This window comes from Entelurus aequoreus, linkage group LG12 (genome assembly GCF_033978785.1).
Source record: "Entelurus aequoreus isolate RoL-2023_Sb linkage group LG12, RoL_Eaeq_v1.1, whole genome shotgun sequence".
NCBI classification, from domain to species: domain Eukaryota; kingdom Metazoa; phylum Chordata; class Actinopteri; order Syngnathiformes; family Syngnathidae; genus Entelurus; species Entelurus aequoreus.
The window spans coordinates 16,478,987-16,488,975 of record NC_084742.1 but is presented as its reverse complement, the minus strand read 5'-3'; the positions used below and the strand labels follow the sequence as shown (position 1 = coordinate 16,488,975).

The following is a 9,989-nucleotide window of genomic DNA, read 5'->3' as shown; positions in this document are numbered from 1 at the left end:
TAAAGTCATATCCAACAATTGCGACAACGACTTTTTACTGTCAATATCGGCTACTGAGTTTCATTTTTTAATGATTTCTGCTGGTGGTGTGCCTCCGCATTTTTTTAATGAATGAAAAGAATGTGCCTTGGCTCAAAAAAGGTTGAAAAACACTGCAGTATATGATATATAACTCATGTTCCCCTTCATGTACAGAAATGGGGTTCAGTGGAAGTGGGACAACCTCATCTTGGAACCATCGACCAGTGGTAGCAGCTAAGGGATGAAGTTCCTGTCACTAGAAAGTGATGATGTGTGTACACAAGGATTTGACCTCCCATTATGCAGTGGATCATTCTTCTAAAGAGTGATGACAAATAGGAGCTATGCTCTCTGTCACTTGTCAAGCTCTCTCCATCTTGAATCATTGTTTTGCATGTGTATGGATAGATATAACCTTGCTTTCTTGGTCATTCTCTTGTTCTGGTTTTTTCTTTGGGCCTTTTTATCCTCTTGTCGCTGGCTCTACCGCTTTTTTTCCCGACTTCGCAGTCCACTCCACTCCCCGTCAATGCGATTGATTCCACTGAATGTCTGGCTATCAAACAGACTGGCGTCCTTGTGCCTGCACTCTTGACGACGCTGTGCATATCGAATGAGTTGAAAGTGGGACTTTTCAAAGGGTGATGGGCGAGCTGAATGCTATGGGAAATAACACGGGGGTAAAAACTGAAAAACCTCCTGAGTGTCCTTAGCTTTAATTCCTGATGTCACCTCATGGGCTCATTCCGCAGAGGTTGAATTGAGGTGACCGGACTCCTATTGCCTGTTGAAGACCTTTTGACTTCTTCAATTCTGAAATTTTAAGTGAGGTTCCTCATTTATATCCCCTGGGGCGGGGGTCGGCAACCCGCGGCTCTAGAGCCGCATGCGGCTCTTTAGCGCCGCCCTAGTGGCTCTCTGGAGCTTTTTCAAAAATGTATGAAAAATGGAAAAAGATGAGGGGGAAAAAAATATTTTTGGTTTTAATATGGTTTCTGTAGGAGGACAAACATGACACAAACCTCCCTAATTGTTGTAAATCACACTGTTTATATTAAACATGCTTCACTGATTCAAGTATTTGGCGAGCGCCGTTTTGTCCTACTAATTTTGGCGGTCCTTGAACTCACCCCAGTTTGTTTACATATATAACTTTCTCCGACTTTCTAGGACGTGTTTTATGCCACTTCTTTTTCTGTCTCATTTTGTCCACCAAACTTTTAACGTTGTGCGTGAATACACAAAGGTGAGTTTTGTTGATGTTATTGACTTGTGTGGAGTGCTAATCAGACATATTTGGTCAATGCATGACTGCAAGCTAATCGATGCTAACATGCTATTTAGGCTAGCTATATGTACATATTGCATCATTATGCCTCATTTGTAGCTATATTTGAGGTCATTTAGTTTCCTTTAAGTCCTCTTAATTCAATGTATATCTCATGACATACTATCTGTATATAATATGGCTTTTAATTTTTTGCGGCTCCAGACAGATTTGTTTTTTGTATTTTTGCTCCAATATGGCTCTTTCAACATTTTGGGTTGCCGACCCCTGCCCTGGGGGGTGGTCACAGTACATTTGTGTTGTTAGCGGTGTTGAATGACCTTTCTGCATCCAATTGGTCGTTCGCCTGCTAGGTAAATGGTAAATGGGTTATACTTGTATAGCGCTTTTCTACCTTCAAGGTACTCAAAGCGCTTTGACAGTATTTCCACATTCACCCATTCACACGCTGATGGCGGGAGCTGCCATGCAAGGCCCTAACCACGACCCATCAGGAGCAAGGGTGAAGTGTCTTGCTTAAGGACACAACGGACGTGACGAGGTTGTTAGAAGGTGGGGATCGAACCAAGAACCCTCAGGTTGCTTTGCTGGCACGGCCACTCTTCCAGCCCGCGCCACACCGAGGTGGGACGCTAGGTGACGAAACAACTTGTTTGTAGCCACTCTTCCCACGGAATGAGACAATCTTTGGGGGGGAGTTGTCAGGACATTATTGTAAGCAGGGCCGCCCCTGGCTAAATTGGGGCCCTAAGCAGAATTTTACTTTGATTTGTGTATTGGAGGTTGTAAGTCAGGAATGTCCAAAGTGCTGGCCAGAGGCTATTTTCAGCCAGCAGTTAAATTATCAGCCCTCTGCATCTTCTGATAATTAAATTAATTTGTTATTAATTAAGTTTTGATAACACCAATCCTTCTCAAATAGTGGGGTGGGCCACCCTTGTGATGGCCCAGTGCGATGCCAGGGGGCCGCATATGACCTCGGGGAACAGGCTTATGTTGTTGTACCATAATATGATGAAGCGTATGCGGCACTTGGCTTCACTGGAACAATGGTAGGAGACACGGAAAGACGGGTGTGTTTTCCATTTAATGTTCTGTGAGAATGAGATATTTTTAAGTGTTTTTTTTTAATCCATAGTCATGTTTAACCCTTGTGTGGTGTTCATATTGTTGTTACTCAGCCAGTGTTTGTGGGTCTGATGCACCCGTTGCATTTTGTGGCTTTTAATGCCTCACAATCAAACACTTTTATGTTAAAGTACTGAACAGATGTTTACCTTATCCCAAAAAAACATCTGTAATGAAGTGCTTCGAGAGGCTGGTAAAGGAATACATTGTCTCCAGACTTCCCCCCACATTCGACCCATACCAGTTCGCTTATCGCCCTAACCGCTCCACAGAGGACGCCATCTCCTCTGCACTCCACCTGAGCTTAGCACATCTGGAAGGAAAGGACACACACGTGCGGATGTTGTGTCTGGACTTCTATTAGCCCCGGGTGGACCCGGACATCTTATATGTAATAGAAATGTGTTTAGGGGGGGGTGTATGGTGTGTGTTCATTAAATATGTATTCTGATATATGTTTTTCACAGAAAATGAGCCAAAGCCAGTAAGTCTCAGTTTGAAAAATTAAATAATTGTATCATTTTTCTTTTAATAAAAATCAAAAACGGGTCCCACAGACCCGAACACCACCCAAGGGTTAAAGCAGCTAGTATTTTCCCATGTAATGTGTCTTCTCGTGACCTCCTTGCTTTTATCTTATATCCGCTAGTAAACTCTTTGTTTTGTCTTAAGGGCTCCTGATTGTCGGCTCACAGAGCTGCTTTGGCCAGTTCCTTATCGCTCCTTTCTGGGCCATTGGTTGATTGATTGATTGAGACTTTTATTAGTAGGTTGCACAGCGAAGTACATATTCCGTACAATTGACCACTAAATGGTAACACCCGAATAAGTTTTTCAACTTGTTTAAGTCGGGGTCCACTTAAATTGATTCATGATACAGATATATAGTATCAGATATATACTATCATCATAATACAGTCATCACACAAGATAATCACATTGAATTATTTACATTATTTACAATCCGGGGTGTGGAGGGGGGGGGGGGGGGGGGGGGGGGGGTTAGGTTTGGTTGTTATCATCAGACATCAACAATTGAGAACAGAGAAAAGGATATTGTAACAGTGTAGGTCTGACTTGGTAGGATATGGACAGCAAGTAGTGGACAGAGAGAGAGAGAGAGAGAGAGAGCGAGAGAGAGAGAGATCAGAAGGCATAAGAAGAAGTATCTACATTTGATTGTTTACATTTGATTATTAACAATCCGGGGAGGGTGTTAGTTTAGGGTTGTAGCTGCCTGGAGGTGAACTTTTATTGCGGTTTTGAAGGAGGATAGAGATGCCCTTTCTTTTATAACTGTTGGGAGCGCATTCCACATTGATGTGGCATAGAAAGAGAATGAGTTAAGACCTTTGTTAGTTCGGAATCTGGGTTTAACGTGGTTAGTGGAGCTCCCCCTGGTGTTGTGGTTATGGCGGTCATTTACGTTAAGGAAGTAGTTTGACATGTACTTCGGTATCAGGGAGGTGTAGTGGATTTTATAGACTAGGCTCAGTGCAAGTTGTTTTACTCTGTCCTCCACCCTGAGCCAGCCCACTTTGGAGAAGTGGGTAGGAGTGAGGTGGGATCTGGGGTGGAGGTCTAGAAGTAATCTGACTAGCTTGTTCTGGGATAAGAAGAGGGGCTGTTTTTCGCTCTACATAAGGTGACTCTTTTTGTTTGGATTTAGACCTCTTCTTGCTGATGCTATTGTCGCATTGTAAGGGCTGGTCTCCTAAAGCTTTAGTAAAACACCTAATGTTATTATAATATCATTCTGTCTCTGGGGTCCTTTTTACTCAACATATATGTCATACAAAAGAACTTGGGACAGATCAGTGTTTTATTCCCAGAGAGGAAGACTGGTCGCACGCAACAATTCATAAACTTACAGTGGTATAGCTATGACAATTTTATAGACAAATTATACTAGGATAATTATTTGCTTTGCCACCTATAACACATAAGCTAAGACTATGTTTACACTGCAGGCCAAAGTGGCTTAAATCAGATTTTTTCGAAATCAGGTTTTTTTTCCAGCTGACTGTTCACACTGCAGGTAAAATGTGATGTTTATCAGACTCCAGTGTAAATGTGCAGAGGCCCCAATGTGGCTTTTACGGCGATAAAGTGAAAATAAAGGACGTGGACCGGGTTCCATAAATGAACAAGGAAGTCGCTACTACTACAACAAATAAAAATAAGTCGCCACACCTTAAAAATTTGTGTTTTTTACATGAAAATAACTTAAAGTAATACGTATGAATGGATATATATATAGTGTAATATATTTGGGAGCGTTCTAACCTTTTTATGGCTGCTAAGTAGAGGCAACACAGACATCAGCGTGGATCTACGTCAGCTTTATTTTTCAACTCTACGTAAACGACTTACACAATGTATACGTGAGATGTAAGCAAATACACCACAGCGTCAATTCCGGTCCTTCAACAATCATATTTCTTTGAAATCAAAATATATATTTATATATTACATTTCGCCTGTTATTTGGACACTATTGACAAATAACACACTGTTGTGATGACGCATCCACTTCCGCTGGCGGGCTGCGTCTCTCCCTGTGCGCACGATTGACTTAGCTCGCGTTGCGTTTAGACCGAAGTCACATTTGTGAAGATCTGGTTCCAATTGGATTTGGACTACTTCCTGATGTGGCCTGAATCTGATGCGAAAATATCAGATTTGAAGCCTTTTGGAGTGTTAAGACTAGCAAAAAAAAAATCAGATCTGTGTCACTTTAGGGCAGAGGTGTCAAATGTACGGCCCACGGGCTGGATCAATCCAATCCAATCCAATCCACTTTATTTATATAGCACATTTAAACAACAAAAATGTTTCCAAAGTGCTGCACAACAATATTAAAACCAATAATCAAATATTATCCTTAGCTCCACCAATGACTGAATAAAAACAAAAAATAAATAAATATAGAACCAATATAAAAACAATATAAAAATAAATATAAATAAAAACAATTTTAAAGGGAAAAACCAATTAAAACAGTATCAGGCCCGCAAACAAGTTTTATGCTATGAGTTTGCTAAGTATAAAAATGAGCCGAAATGTTTTAATGAAAGAAACAGCTGTTCTAAATGTACCCACTGGATGTCACAATAGCAATTCTTTGTATCTTTGTAGATGATGCTACGTATGTTAAAAAAAAATCAACCACATGATGTTAGTGCTCTAGTCGAGGAAAATGAGCAAACTACATGAATAACATCCTGTAATTTGATTTTGATAATTTTTTTTATCTTGATAGATTGAAAATTAACACCAATGAGTTGACTGATGAACATTATTACATCATTTATTCAGAAAGTATAAATAACGACGAATAAAGGAAGAATACTTTTACCCGCAACATATAAGTGTAAAAAAAAAAACAACCACATTATGATTTGCACATTTTCAGAATGTGCTTGTTCTATTTTTAAACAAAGAAAACAATCTGAAGTTGTCATTATTTTTAAGTCATTGTGCCGGGATTTTACCAGTCCGGCCCATTTGGGAGTAGATTTTTCTCCATGTGGCCCCCGATCTAAAACTGGTTTGACACCCCTGCTTTAGGGCAAAAAAAATCAGAATTGGGCCTTAATATATTTTCACATTTCAAATCCCTGTCTTAGGCAAACCTTCTCCTCTGTACCATTTTTGAACCGAAGAAACCTTTTGGACAAAAGTCACATGACATGTATAATTTACACAGCGATCAATCTTTTTCTCAGCTCCAAAATGTTTTCTCATCATATTAAAAGGTCAGCTCATAAAAACCCTGTATAGGCGGCCATGTTTATATGCCTGAATCTTGCACAATAAACAGGAACGTGCCTCTCAGCACTTTACCCTCCCTACCTTCAGCCATTTTCCATTCTATTGAGCACTGCCACAAAAGTTGCAATGACCCACTCGTGTTGGACTTGTCTCTGCTTGCATGTGTGTATCATCCTTCAACTGTGACCGACGTGCACTATTACGCAACACCAGGAGACACATTCCAGCTCACTTTTTCTTGAGTATGTTCATGCATGTTGGTCAAATATTGTGTGGAAAGAAGCATTTTGAGAAACACATGTGAGGCTGGATAATGGCTATATTTATATTTAGTAGGCAAGCAATGGAGAAACCATATATTCTTCTTAGAGAAATGCAGTATACAGTGTTACCCCGGGCTACAAGTTTAAAGGCCTACTGAAATGAATTTTTTTTATTTAAACGGGGATAGCAGATCTATTCTATGTGTCATACTTGATCATTTCGCGATATTGCCATATTTTTGCTGAAAGGATTTAGTATAGAACAACGACGATAAAGATTGCAACTTTTGGTATCTGATAAAAAAAAGGCTTGCCCCTACCGGAAGTAGCGTGACGTAGTCAGTTGAACATATACGCAAAGTTCCCTATTGTTTACAATGATGGCCGCATGAAGTGAGAGAGATTCGGACCGAGAAAGCGACAATTTCCCCATTAATTTGAGCGAGGATGAAAGATTTGTGGATGAGTAAAGTGCAAGTGAAGGACTAGTGGGGAGTTGAAGCTATTCAGATAGGGAAGATGCTGTAAGAGCCGGGGGTGACCTGATATTCAGCTGGGAATGACTACAACAGTAAATAAACACAAGACATATATATACTCTATTAGCCACAACACAACCAGGCTTATATTTAATATGCCACAAATTAATCCTGCATAAAAACACCTGCGTGTTTGTTATGCTAGCTCCTAGCTCCTCTGCTAGCTCCTAGCTCCATAGAACACGCCAATACAATTCAAACACCTGATCAACACACACCATCACTCAGCCCAAAAGACCGTTTCCTTAACCCAAGGTTCATAAAGCTTATATATTTTTAAAAAGTTACGTACGTGACGCGCACATACGGTCAAGTTATCGAATGTTTAGCAGCCAAGGCTGCATACTCACGGTACCTGATATTCAGCTGGGAATGACTACAACAGTAAATAAACACAAGACATATATATACTCTATTAGCCACAACACAACCAGGCTTATATTTAATATGCCACAAATTAATCCTGCATAATAACACCTGCGTGTTTGTTATGCTAGCTCCTAGCTCCTCTGCTAGCTCCTAGCTCCATAGAACACGCCAATACAATTCAAACACATGATCAACACACACAATCACTCAGCCCAAAAGACCGTTCACCTAATCCAAGGTTCATAAAGCTTATATATTTTTAAAAAGTTACGTACGTGACGCGCACGTAGGTACGGTACGTGTTATGCTAGCTCCTCTGCTAGCTCCTAGCTCCATAGAACACGCCAATACAATTCAAACACATGATCAACACACACAATCACTCAGCCCAAAAGACCGTTCACCTAACCCAAGGTTCATAAAGCTTATATATTTTAAAAAAGTTACGTACATACGCAAAAAAAAGCCAAAGCTGCATACTCACAGTAGCACGTCTGCGTCTTTGTCATCCAAATCAAAGTAATCCTGGTAAGAGTCTGTGTTGTCCCAGTTCTCTACAGGCGTCTGTGTATCCAAATCAAAAGTCCTCCTGGTTAGAGTCTCTGTTATCCGAGTTCTTCCATCTTGACTGCATCTTTCGGGAATGTAAACAAAGAAGCGCCGGCTGTGTACTGTTGTGGCTGACTACGTTCGAAAAATACGTCCATTTCGCACCGACAACTTTCTTCTTTGCTTGCTTGGCTTCCTTCTCCATAATGCAATGAACATGATTGAAACAGATTCACGAACACAGATGTCCAGAATACTGTGGAATTATGAAATGAAAACAGAGCTTTTTCGTATCGACTTCAATGTGGAAGGCATACCCGTGTTCGCCGGGCTACGTCACGCGCATACGTCATCCTCAGAGGCGTTTCGAACCGGAAGTTTAGCGGCAAATTTAAAATGTCACTTTATAAGTTAACCCGGCCGTATTGGCATGTGTTATAATGTTAAGATTTCATCATTGATATATAAACTATCAGACTGCGTGGTCGGTAGTAGTGGCTTTCAGTAGGCCTTTAAAGGCCTACTGAAACCCACTACTACCGACCACGCAGTCTGATAGTTTATATATCAATGATGAAACCTTAACATTGCAACACATGCCAATACGGCCGGGTTAGATTAGTAAAGTGCAATTTTAAATTTCCCGCGAAATATTCTGCTGAAAACGTCTCGGTATGATGACGTTTGCGCGTGACGTCACGGATTGTGCAGACATATTGGGACACCATTGTGGCCAGCTATTAAGTCGTCTGTTTTCATCGCAAAATTCCACATATTCTGGACATCTGTGTTGGTGAATCTTTTGCAATTTGTTTAATGAACAATGAAGACAGCAAAGAAGAAAGCTGTAGGTGGGAAGCGGTGTATTAGCGGCCGGCTGCAGCAACACAACCAGGAGGACTTTGAGTTGGATACGCGCTACCGTGAGTACAGCTTTGGCTTCCAAACATTTGATCGCTTGCCCGTACGTGCGTGCCGCTATGTGCATGTCACGTACGTAACTTTGGGGAAATATATGTGCTGTATGAACTTTGGGGAGGTGAACGGTACTTTGGGCTGTGGGATTGAGTGTGTTGTGCGGGTGTTTGATTTGTATTGGTGGGTTATATGGACGGGAGGGGGGAGGTGTTTGTTATGCGGATTAATTTGTGGCATATTAAATATAAGCCTGGTTGTGTTGTGGCTAATAGAGTATATATATGTCTTGTGTTTATTTACTGTTTTAGTCATTCCCAGCTGAATATCAGGTCCCACCCGCCTCTCACAGCATCTTCCCTATCTGAATCGCTTCCACTGCCCTCTAGTCCTTCACTCTCACTTTCCTCATCCACAAATCTTTCATCCTCGCTCAAATTAATGGGGAAATCGTCGCTTTCTCGGTCCGAATCGCTCTTGCTGCTGGGTGGCCTTGATTGTAAACAATGTACAGATGTGAGGAGCTCCACAACCTGTGACGTCACGCTACTTCCGGTACAGGCAAGGCTTTTTTATCAGCGACCAAAAGTTGCAAACTTTACCGTCGATGTTCTCTACTAAATCATTTCAGCAAAAATATGGCAATATCGCGAAATGATCAAGTATTACACATAGAATGGACCTGCTATCCCCGTTTAAATAAGAACATTTCATTTCAGTAGGCCTTTAATTGGTTCTATGACACAGCTTATACCTCAAATTTTAAAACAGTGTCGCCCATTGAATTGAATTAAAGTCAATTTGAACTGTGCTTGGCCCTCAAAACAGCACAATTTTAACATATAACATGCTTTTTAAAAAGAAAAAAACTTTAGGACAATACATATTGTATGAAAAACAATACAACATAATGTAGTACAAACAGGTACAGTAGTGTTATGAAGTAATGTAGTAATAATGCACAGCATTTACCTTGAGAGTGGACTTCTACAGTATCCCTTTAGCCGCTTCTCCATCAAACACACCATCAGCAGCTTCTCCATATTGTCATGAACAAATGTCTGCCATTTAGGTATTATTTCACAATTCTTGGCTGACGTTATCGACTCATTCTGCTTCAGTATGGTGCAGACTAGCAGTGCC

At 40.9% G+C, this 9,989-nt stretch overlaps 1 protein-coding gene across 5 annotated transcripts in view; it reads left to right on the top strand.

Annotated features, from left to right (window-relative positions):
* Window positions 1-1,030: 1,030 nt before the first annotated feature.
* col7a1l (collagen type VII alpha 1-like) overlaps window positions 1,031-9,989 on the top strand; it is a 131,587-nt gene continuing 122,628 nt past the window's right edge. For all 5 annotated transcript variants that reach the window (XM_062064897.1, XM_062064898.1, XM_062064899.1 and 2 more), the window contains exon 1: window positions 1,031-1,267. The gene's annotated coding sequence lies outside the window, so the exon portion shown is untranslated. The remainder of the gene's footprint in view (window positions 1,268-9,989) is intronic.